This window comes from Eubalaena glacialis, chromosome 15 (assembly GCF_028564815.1).
Source record: "Eubalaena glacialis isolate mEubGla1 chromosome 15, mEubGla1.1.hap2.+ XY, whole genome shotgun sequence".
In the NCBI taxonomy this organism is placed as follows: domain Eukaryota; kingdom Metazoa; phylum Chordata; class Mammalia; order Artiodactyla; family Balaenidae; genus Eubalaena; species Eubalaena glacialis.
This window is the reverse complement of record NC_083730.1, coordinates 63,293,826-63,304,852: the sequence shown is the minus strand read 5'-3', so window position 1 is coordinate 63,304,852 and position 11,027 is coordinate 63,293,826.

Below are 11,027 nucleotides of genomic sequence, written 5' to 3'. Positions count from 1 at the left end.
TTGATTTCTGCTGTACAGCAAAGTGATTCAGTTATACATATATACACATTCTTTTTTTTATATTCTTTTCCATTATGGTTTATCATAGGATGTTGAATATAGTTCTCTGTGCTATACAGTAGGACCTTGTTGTTTATCCATTGTATATATAATAGTTTGTGTCTGCTAATCCCAAACTCCCAATCCATCCCTCCACCACCCCACCCCCGGCAACCACAAGTCTGTTCTCTATGTTTGTGAGTCTGTTTCTGTTTCATAGATAAATTCATTTGTATCATATTTTAGATTCCACATATAAGTGATATCATATGATATTTGTCTTTCTGTTTCTAACTAACTTCATTTAGTATGATAACCCCTAGTTGCATCCATGTTGCTACAAATGATGTTATTTTGTTCTTTGTTATGGCTGAGTAGTATTAAAAGAGTAACTTCTTTAACTTTCAAAACAAAATCAAAAGTGAAAAAATTAAATAAAATCCAATAACAAAAAAATTTAAAAACAAAACAGCACTTATGTTGGTCAACGTCCTTACCTTAGATCGGAAACTTTTCTTATAGGGAATTGGTACTTTTGTACCATTTGTACTTCTTGTAGGGAGTAGGTCCCCTGAGTTTTTATCTGTACAGGACTGGTTGGCGGAATTAATCTCCTTTCCATGCCTTGTTAACAAACAGACAACACAGGGAGTTCTGGCCTGAGGCCCCTCCTACTACAGTTTGAACAAGGACAGGTGTGTTCAGGGATAGTTATAAAGCCAAGATAAGGCACCACAGGGCTCACGACCACAGGGCTAACTCACTTTGTCTATAAGCCATTGCCAGAACATTCTCTTGCTTTAAAGTGGTCTGAAACAAAATGGCACTTGTTGAAGAAGAGAGATATTCCATACATTGTTAAGAACAAGATAAGAGCTAGATACACAGCTACCCAGTTCACACTGTATTAAGCAGTATTGTGGGAACAACAATTAGTGTGACCCACGTGAGGGTCTATGTAAAGTCAAATCAGAACAGCAAACACTGAGTCAGTGCACAGAGAAAGCGAAAGCACACAGCTCGTCCATAGCGAAGCACGGCTGTGTGTGGGCCCCGTCCCGACAGGCCTACACTTGGGTCAGTGCTGCCGTCTTGTCACCTGTTTATAGACAAGGAAAGTCGGGTCCAGACGAAGTAAGCGGGCAGCTCAAGATCATGTTTCAGCACTGTAAATGCTAGAGAGGGAAAAAGGAGATGGGGATGCAGGAGAGGTGATGGGTAAGGGAATTGGAGCTCCACCTAAACTCTGTGTGTTTGAAGTCTATGCCTTTGCCATTACTCCAGTCATGCTCCTAGTGATTAAAGCTGCTGAAAGCTTCATAATCAGATTTGGGTGAGACTCATTTCTGACTCTTGTTAACTCTGCAAAATTTGGCAAGCTACTTAATCTCTCTGAGGTTCAACTTTCTCATCAATTTTCTGTCCTTGGAGGTGCTACTTCCTCACAGTATTATTATGAGCACCACATGGGCACTGGGTCTGAGTTACAGCAGACACTCAGTAAATGATATTCCTGCCCCTCCGTGTCCATAGTCCAAAATGGAATTGTGCATCCTACGACATTCAGCCTTGTGTGTTTCTTTATTGAGTCTAGCCTGGAAGGATCTTTGGTTCCAGGGTATCAAGAAGTGGTGGACAGCCCCAGCTTCACTTCCTCCTTTGCATTCATGCAAGTCACCATTTGTAGGAGCCAAGAGGGAACGGAACGGCTGCAGTGACGTCCCTCTCATTTCCAGCAGCCCCCTCAGCTTCTGCAGCCCACTTTCTGCTCACTGCCGATGCTGAGTCAACTTACATTTGACTTTCTGATAAGAGATGGGGGGGCAACCATGTTGCTCATTCCTATTATTTGCCCTACACTTTGACATTTCACAGGACAGCAACACATGGCAGCCCCATGGCCTTCGGTACTGCCTGGACTTCCCCCGAGCACACGTGGTGCCAAGCATTTATGTTCTCCTGGCCGGAAGGAGTAAACAAGGCACAAGAGATATCCAGCAACTCACTTGTCCTTGGTGCCCAAGCCCAGTGGACTTTTGCAGCCTTCAGCAAAAAAACGGATACAATTGTGCAGAGAACCATTAACAAGCAGGCTTTAAACGAGACGAAGATTCATAAGGTCAAAGGAAAAATCTAATAGAGGACAAATCAGGAAAGACAACTGTGAACTCTGAATAGTAGCACCCATTCTAAAGGGATTAGAGTCAATATTCTCTCTGTTTGATATGAATGGCTTGGTGTTGGTGCCAGTCTATCATCTGTGATAGTGCCTGGGTTTTATTTTACAGAAATTGAGACGGTGATATCTTGCCTAACTTTTTTATCTGTTATTTGAGAGAATCTTATATTGAGACCTTCCATTTTTTGCACATTCTAAAAGATGGGCATCTTGAAATTACCTGGATGACTACTAGCAAGTACAGTTCTGACATTGTTGGGCCTGAATTCTGGAAGCAGGGATTGGGGGCTGGTCAGTGGGGAACAACGGTCGTTTGTGAAGGCAGGGAGCTGATAGCTCGGTGTCTTTATAACAGGAGGCAACACCATGTCGGCCAATATTTCGTGAAATGAATTGTTAGGAAACACAGAATAGGTTTTTAAGAGATTATACATCCATCAGAACAGGAGCCACACCAAACATTTAGTATAAAAGGACGTGTGAGAAGAAAACTGCAAAGGGCAAGAGATTTCCTCCAATACCTGTGGCTTTGTGTAAGTATCAGTATATAATAGGGAAGTCTGTTCTACTTTAAAATTGTTTTAAATTTTTAAAGAAAAGCCTGTTGACTTGTTGAATTACAATGGATACCTAATTCTGTGAATGATTTATTAAACATCTAAAATGCATCATTTCCCAAAACAACTGAGTATCAGCTTAGAGGACAAAATGGTTGTATTTCTGCCTAGCAAATAATGTTTGTCATACTAATTATAGGCACATTTGCTTTATAGATGCACCTTTGAACTTGTAGCATACAATGTGTCCTTTATCTTGACAAAAGGGCAGCAATATGTACGTGATCTTAACAGGACAAGGTTGTACTTTCTTAGAAGAGGTTGGCCTTCTTAGAAGAAGGGAAAGGATTTCAGTCCCTTCATTAAAAACATTTTAATAGACTTGATTTAATGTAAAATACAAACACAGGAAACACCTTGACCTGTAATAGCAGAATTTTGCCTGATTCATAAAAATTCCCATCTCTATAATCATTTTAGTTTTCAAATATTCTATATACAAATTTCAAATCCCTTAGGATAAGCAAGAGAAACTAAGACTTGGAGAGTGAAATATGCCAGGCATTTGGCTGAGAACTTGAATACATTGTTCCATTTGATTTTCATCATAATTCTAGGAGCTGTGCGCTCAGGAGCTGCCCCAGAGAATGTGATATTGTACTGCTTCTGGTTGTAGCAAAGATAAGGCACTCTTTCTATCAATTCCCAATGTCTCTGTTACCAAAAAAATAGAATTAGGGCATGAAAACTCTTTTCTCAGAGAATATGACTTTATCACTGTTAAACCATTTGTATCTTGAGTGATTTTACAACTAGTATAATATGGTAAAATTTTGTTCAAGAAAGGGAACCAAACAGGAGTTTTTCTAGTCAAAATGCAAGTTGTTGTGTATCAGCTTGAGATTATAACTTAAATGATGGGTATTATGAGGTGGATATATTCATAATAGACCTTAACATACAATTGGGAAACATTAAACTATTCCTACAGGTTTGGGGCTTATTTATTTTTAAAATTACATTTCCCAGTGTAATATCTGCTCATATGATAACATTCTATGAGAATCCAACAGTACAACTGTGAATTTATATATACGTTTCTTGGTCCTATTTTCTGTACAATGTATGGTTTTTGACTTTGGAAGGACTGAAGAAAGAGAAATCTAATAGGTTTCTGAAAATGATTCCAAATCCCTGAAGTGCTGGTGCTGATTCTTCATCCCTTAGGTCATTTTTATATAAATGTATAAACATATGGGCGATAACCTAGCAACCACCAAGGACACGTCAGCGGAAAGTCATCCAACGGCATTCCACAGCCCTGACCCCTCCCTGAGCGGGAGCCCTGGACACTGCCCTACCCCTCTGTGGAAACAATTAGACAATTTCTAATGTACATCTAACTGAACGTATAAGGGGGAAAAAGAGAGAAACACGAAACACAAACTCTATGGCTTTCACGGAATTGGATTCCTCTACAGTTACAAGGGCAGAATTGATTATGGATATTTCTGAATTGTCAAAACTGGGAAAAGTCTTCATTAAGAAAAAAAAATGTGAGACATCTACTAACTGGTGAGTCAATTGATAGATTGAGTTGATCTCCACTGAAGTACTAAAACGACAGGTTTCACATATTATCATTGTGAAGTATTTGCGTTTGGATTGAGAATGCTAGAGATTTAAAATCCTCTCAAGATTTAAGGAATATACCTCAAATTGTGGCCCTTCAGGAATTTTATGCCCTGAGATGACAGGGTAGATATTTTGGGAAAGGCAGTCCCGCACCCTGTACAGTTGCCCACTAGAAAGCCCTGGGGCTGGCTCCCCTGAGAAGTCTCACTAGAGACAAATTATGTCAATGTTTGGTATGTCATTCCATCCATATGAAACATTCCATGCAGAACATATTTGGACATGATCTTCATATTTTACTTAACAATCGCTACTTCAATAATCCTGGTCTCCAAATGTCTGGGCAAGAAGTAAAATGTTTCAGATTAAACTGAAATTCCATTTCAGTTTAATGCATGTGGACTGCAGCCACATTTTATCATAGAATATATCCATGTGATATCCTGATCACGCTTTACTAACTGCACTTTTGATATCTGCTCCGTCCCCTCATCATGGATTCGTTCATTACTATCTGCTGCGAGCCCTTCCTCTGCCACCCTTGTTACCAAGGCTACAGTTACCACGGTTACAACAGTGCAGGGACAGAAGGACCCTTGTTCTCATAGGTCATTCTCATCATGGAAAACAAGGAATTTACTATATTCTGTTTGAGGGTAAATTTTGGATAAGAAGTTATAGGAAAGGCGCCAATTAAATTTAGGTGTATTTTTTTAACCCCTAAATATTTCTTGCCAGTCGGAAAGCTATGACATCGAATGACTCAGAATGGCACCAACAGCAGACCAATTTGGGGCAACTGCACAGAATTGTACAGAGCAAAATACTAGCTATCTCATTAATCAATTATTTATTAAACACGGTAATGGTTAATTTTATGTGTCAGCCTGTTTAGGCCACGGTACCCAGATATTTGGTCAAACATTATCGTAGCTGTTGCTGTGAAGGTATTTTTTAGATGAGATTAACATTTAAATCAATAGATGGAGTTGGGTAGATGACCCTCCAAAATGTGGTTGGGTCTCATCCAATCAGTTGAAGACCTTTTCAGAACAAAGACTGAGGTCCTATGGAGAGGAGGAGATTCTGCCAGTGCCTACCTTCCAACTGCAGCACCATCTGCTCCCTGGGCCTCCAGCCTGCCAGCTCAGCAGATCTGGACCTGCTGGCCTCCATAGCGGCCAGTTCCGTAAAATATATCTCTCTTTCTCTGTCTCTCTCTGTTTCTCTCTTGGTATAGATAGATAGATAGATAGGTAGATAGATAGATAGATAGATGATAGCTAACTAGCTAGATAAATAGATGGATGGATAGATGTAAGACAGACAGATAGATAGATGGATGGATAGACAGATAGATGGATTGATTGATGGATGATAGATATATAGCTACATCCTACTAGTTCTCTCTCTCTGGAGAACCCTAATTAATACAAACACCTGCATCACTTTGAGAGCTGCTGAACCCCTTTGCAATCCAGAGTTTATTTCAAGACTTTAAAAAGCCAAGTGTACAAAAAGAAGGAGCAAAACTTGTGAGCTTTGCCCATTTATGAAGCATGTTCACATACATATGATTAAACCTTCATGCAACTTTGAATTTCTCATTATCACCAATTTACAAATGAGGAATCAGAGGCTCAGAGAATTTAAATAACTTGTGCAGGCTCATACAGCTAACACATGAGAAAGCCAGGAAACTAAACATAATATGAAATCTAGTATATTTTTAACCTTTTATTTTGAAAAAATTTTAAACATCAGAAAAGTACAGAGAAGAATATAGTGTTATCTACCCATTACCTAGATTTAACAATTAACATTCAATACGTTTGCTTCATCTTTTTCTTTTTGTTTGCTGGAAAGTTTTTTTATAGACATGTTATTTCATCTTCAAATACCTAGAATGTACTTCTTAAAAAATAAAGAGTTTTTCTTACTTAACTGTAGCAGCAGTATCACACGAAACCTAATTAGCAGTAATTCCCCTCTGACCAACTAATACTCAGCCTATGCTCAGATTTTCACAATTGCATCAAATTGTCTTTGACAGCTGGTTTATTCAAACCAAACTCCAATTGAGGTTATGCTTACATTTGGTTGTTTAAAAAATTTTTTTCCTTTAATCTAGAACAGCACTCTCTGCTTTTAATCTTGACATTCACTCGTTGATGTGAATTGCTGACCCATTTAATCTCCCACTTTCTAGAATTCTGTTCTCTCCAGAGGCTGTGTAACTTGCTCCTCTATCCCCTGTATTTCGATCATCTGGAAGTTAGATGTTAAAATGTGATTATATTCAGATTAAACATCTTCTCATTCTACTATCACCCTGATTTCTCGGCAGAAAAATTTTACCCACACTAATTATCCATTTAGCTCTGTCAGTGACTTTTTTGTTGGGGAAGTTGAGAAACGAGGAAATACGTTAAGGAAGACGCTGGGTGACTGGGGCAGGTCTGGTGCTTACGCAGATTCACGTCAGAAGGGCTCGCGGCCTCTTGCTGGGTCACCTACTGACTGAAGACCACTGGTGTCCTAATCTCTTTATATTACAATAAAGGAACGAGGCTCCACTTATGAGAATACAAAGTAAGTGCTATTAGTCTGCCAGCCAAAGACAGATTTTTTCCAGACATTCACAGAGGTCTGCACAGCTGCAGGCTCTTTAGTGACCGACAGCTGCCCGGGGCACAGGAGGGTCTGTGGCTGCAGATCCGTGTACTGGAACCCCAGGTAGGGATTACACCTGTGGTCTGGCTTTATGATAACTGTTCTCCAATTAGCTGAGTTGACCGCTATTTACAAAAGAATTTACTAAAAAGATATGATGTCTGGAATTTAAGGACTTCGCCTTTCACATCTTTCTCCTTAATTGTACCTCCACCAATATTTTCTTTTCTGTGGAAATAAATTGTAATTTCACTTCTAAAGATGGAGTCAGCATGAGATGGAAAATGTTCATTCCATGCTTAATTCAAGAGACATTTTGTTTGTTTCAAATATTGGGGAGGATAGGCCCCGGGAGAGAAAATTAATAAGTACCTTCTTAAAAACAGTTGCAAATTCCTTTGGACAGCAACTGCTTAAAAGCATTAGATCTGAAGGTGCTGGGTTTCAGTCAATAAACAGTTGAGTTCCCACTAAGTGTGAGGTAGTTTGTTAGGGGCTTTGTGGGGACTGCAGGGAGGGCTTTATTTGTAATCATGCACGCCATCCACCGCAGGTGACAGGATACTCTGCGTAGCGCGCTGCCGGGGCGTGTTTCACGCAGGAAGTTCTTTAAAGTAGCTTCGTGAGTTTGGTGTCTGGTACCCGAGGAAGCAGTTCCCAGGCACTTTGACTACATTGTATCATCGGGCTCCCCAAACACCTAAAGTTCAGAGCGTCACACTGAGGGAGGTCACAGTTGTGGGGTGGCTCGTCATCAGGGGACAGAGAGAGAGAAGAAGACCCTTGGGTCCAGAGACCCTGGAGGTTCCCAGTATGTGGTCCCCGACAGCGGGGAGGCGGGTGAGAGTGATCCTTATTTTACAAAAGAAAAAATTTAAGTCTCTTTTGTAAACTATGTGCCTGGCAGATGAGCCCTTAATAATTACATGTTTTCTCAATTAACAAATAAGTGAATTAAAGTCATACAGCTGACAGGTGGCAGAGAGGGTTAGGGCCCCCGCTGTTCCTTCAACCCCACATTTTGTGTGTTCTGAGTTGATTATATGTGGCCAGAGTAGGTTGCTTGTGGTATTTAAACAGCAAATAGCTCAGCCCCATTCCTTGATTTGTAGGACTCCAAGGAAAGGCTTTAATCCAAGGCAAGACCAGCAACCTTGGGGACCTTCCAGGGAATTTTCTCCTCCCTTGACTTGAGAACATGCCCCATGACTGATGGATTCGGTTCAGATACTGTGTGTCTCGCAGGTGAACCTTACCAAAAAGAGCAATATCGTTGTTCTTTAATTTTGTGAAAACAGAGATTTCTCCCCCACAAGGAAGAAGATCAGAGAGGCCGTATCCTAGATGTCACTTCAGCATTCCCAAAGGTACAGATGCTTTTTAGAAGTGTAATTCAGTGTCTTTCAATTGTTGTCTTTTTCATCTACTTTGCATTCTTTTTTTAATATTTAGTTTATTGAAGTGTGGTTGATTTACAATGTTGTGTTAGTTTCTACTGTACAGCAAAGTGATTCAGTTATACACATATATATTCTTTTTCATATTCTTTTCCATTATGGTTCATCATAGGATATTGAATATAGTTCCCTGTGCTATACAGTAGGTCCTTGTTGTTTATACTTTGCATTCTTAATGTAAAGCTGTAAACGGTGCTGCTAGTTAGGGATGAAGAGCTTGGTTGCTTGGCCCTAATCCAATCCTGCAGGCTCTCGCAGGCTTTTCTCATCCAGGGGCTGCTGAGCTGGGTCTGAAGGGATTTAGGACACGGGTCTCTTGGTTTCTTGCCCCCTTTTCTTTCAATGCAGAGGAATCTTGTATGGAAACAATCATACATTCTTATGACATGAACTTTTGAAAATCTCAAGTTGCCACCCCTTCTATTTTTTAAACTTTTTCATTGCAAAGTAGTATGTGTTCAGAAGAGGAAGTCTGCAAATTTGCAAAGAAGCAATTGCTTTCAATGCAGGTTTGTGAGATGAGTCCATGCTTTCATCACAAGCTTTCTGTGTGTCATTGGTCCTCAAAGTGTGGCCAGCAGCATCGGCAGATGTCAGAAATGCACATTCTTGGGCCCCACCCCAGACCCACTGAATCAGAGACTCTGGGGTGGTGCCCAGCAGTCTGCTTTGAAAAGCCCTCCAGGGGATTCTTAGAAGCTACAACGTGAGGACCACTGATGTAAGAACCATGCAAGGTACTCGGCAGGCAGCTAGGCTCCCTAACCTGAGAGCGAATTCCTGGTAAACTCAAGCATGTCAATTACATAATCTACTCAATATGATACTTGTTGAAATACCTTATGTCCCTAAATAATCATCTTTAGTCAACAAAACAATTTAAATAAATACGCTACAGAAATCGCTCACACATCCTTGTGCTGGTCCTCAGGTCTGAGACAGACGTGGCAGTATGGCCAGCAGACATAGGGCCGGACATGGAAACACAGCCCAGGAGCTCTTTCACTGTGTGGCCAGACCTGCAGACAAACTCCAGTTGTGCGGTTTCAATAGACTTTTCACGATAGACTGTGACCAGGGGTCAGTGGTCATGGATTAACCAAAATATGTTTATAAGGAATCTGTTCGTCCTGCTAAACTGGGATTCCCTAGAGGTGAACCTATAAACAGACAAAGAACTAGGCCCTCAGCGAATTCCACTAAGTCTTTAAATCAGCTCATGTGGAAACGTTTATGTAAAATAAAGTGAAAAAAAATCACAATAAAAAATGGGTCCATGTACATTAAGCAAAGATTGAAAGTAAGTTAGAAATAATGACAGTTATTAAAAATTCAAAATTGAGGTTCCTTTTTTCTTCCATGTTGCCTACAGACCTACTTTCAAATGTTTGCACCTACTTTAACTTCTGACTGAGACAGAAGGGTTGAGTTTCTGAAACCCAGAAGGACCAGGTTTCAGCCCTGACTCTGCCTCTGACACCCACACCTCCTAAGCGAAGTCTCTACGGGGTCAAAGCGTCAGGCCCATCTTCATTGGTGAATGGGAGCTAACACCTGCCCTTGGATCTCACAAGGCTGTTTCAATTAACAGCAGAGGGGCTGTAATAACTTACACAGGGGCTTCATAGACTGTAAAATGAAAAAAGAAAGGATGATTTTATCAGGCACTCGGCAGGCAGTTCTGGACTCTGGCAATCCTATTTTTTTTTTTTAAGATTTTTTTTTTGATGTGGGCCATTTTTAAAGTCTTTATTGAATTTGTTACAATATTGCTCCTGTTTTATGTTTTGGTTTTTTGGCACGAGGCATGTAGGATCTTAGCTCCCCGACCAGGGATCAAACCCGCACCCCCTGCATTGGAAGGCGAAGTGTTAACCATTGGACCTCCAGGGAAGTCCCGGGCAATCCTATTAATTAAATGTCCTTTGTAGGTAGTGACCTGTAATAGCTAATGAGGAAGTGAAATAGCGACCAACAGCTCTCTTACTGACCAGGCTGCAACTCCGTGTCCCGGGCAGCACTGTGACACCATTACCAGGCAGGCGGTGAGAACAGAAGCAAACGAATATGGAAACTAACATTTATTACACACTTACTGTGTGTCAGGTGCAGGTAACTCTTTCCCTAAATCAGGTCATCTGATCGTCCCAGCCACCCTAGTGACAGTCCTGTTCCCATTTTACAGCTGAGCTAAGTGAAGCTCACGGGTGACAGAGTGAGTGGGGAGGTATGATTGGACACCGGGTCCATGTCGTTTCTGGTGTCCTCTCACCACACTGGACATCTGATAAAATTGACACGTGGTGCTCAGTGTCTTTCACAGTGGCCTTGAGGGCCTTATTTTCTTGTCCTGGTTGCTCATCTGAGTCTGGCCTGGAGTCCTCAGCCCCACCCCCTCCCCTGACAGAAATGTCAGGTGACCGTGACCCCAAAAAACTGCAGAACGTTTTTTTAAAATTTATTTTATTTATTTATTTTTGGCTGCAT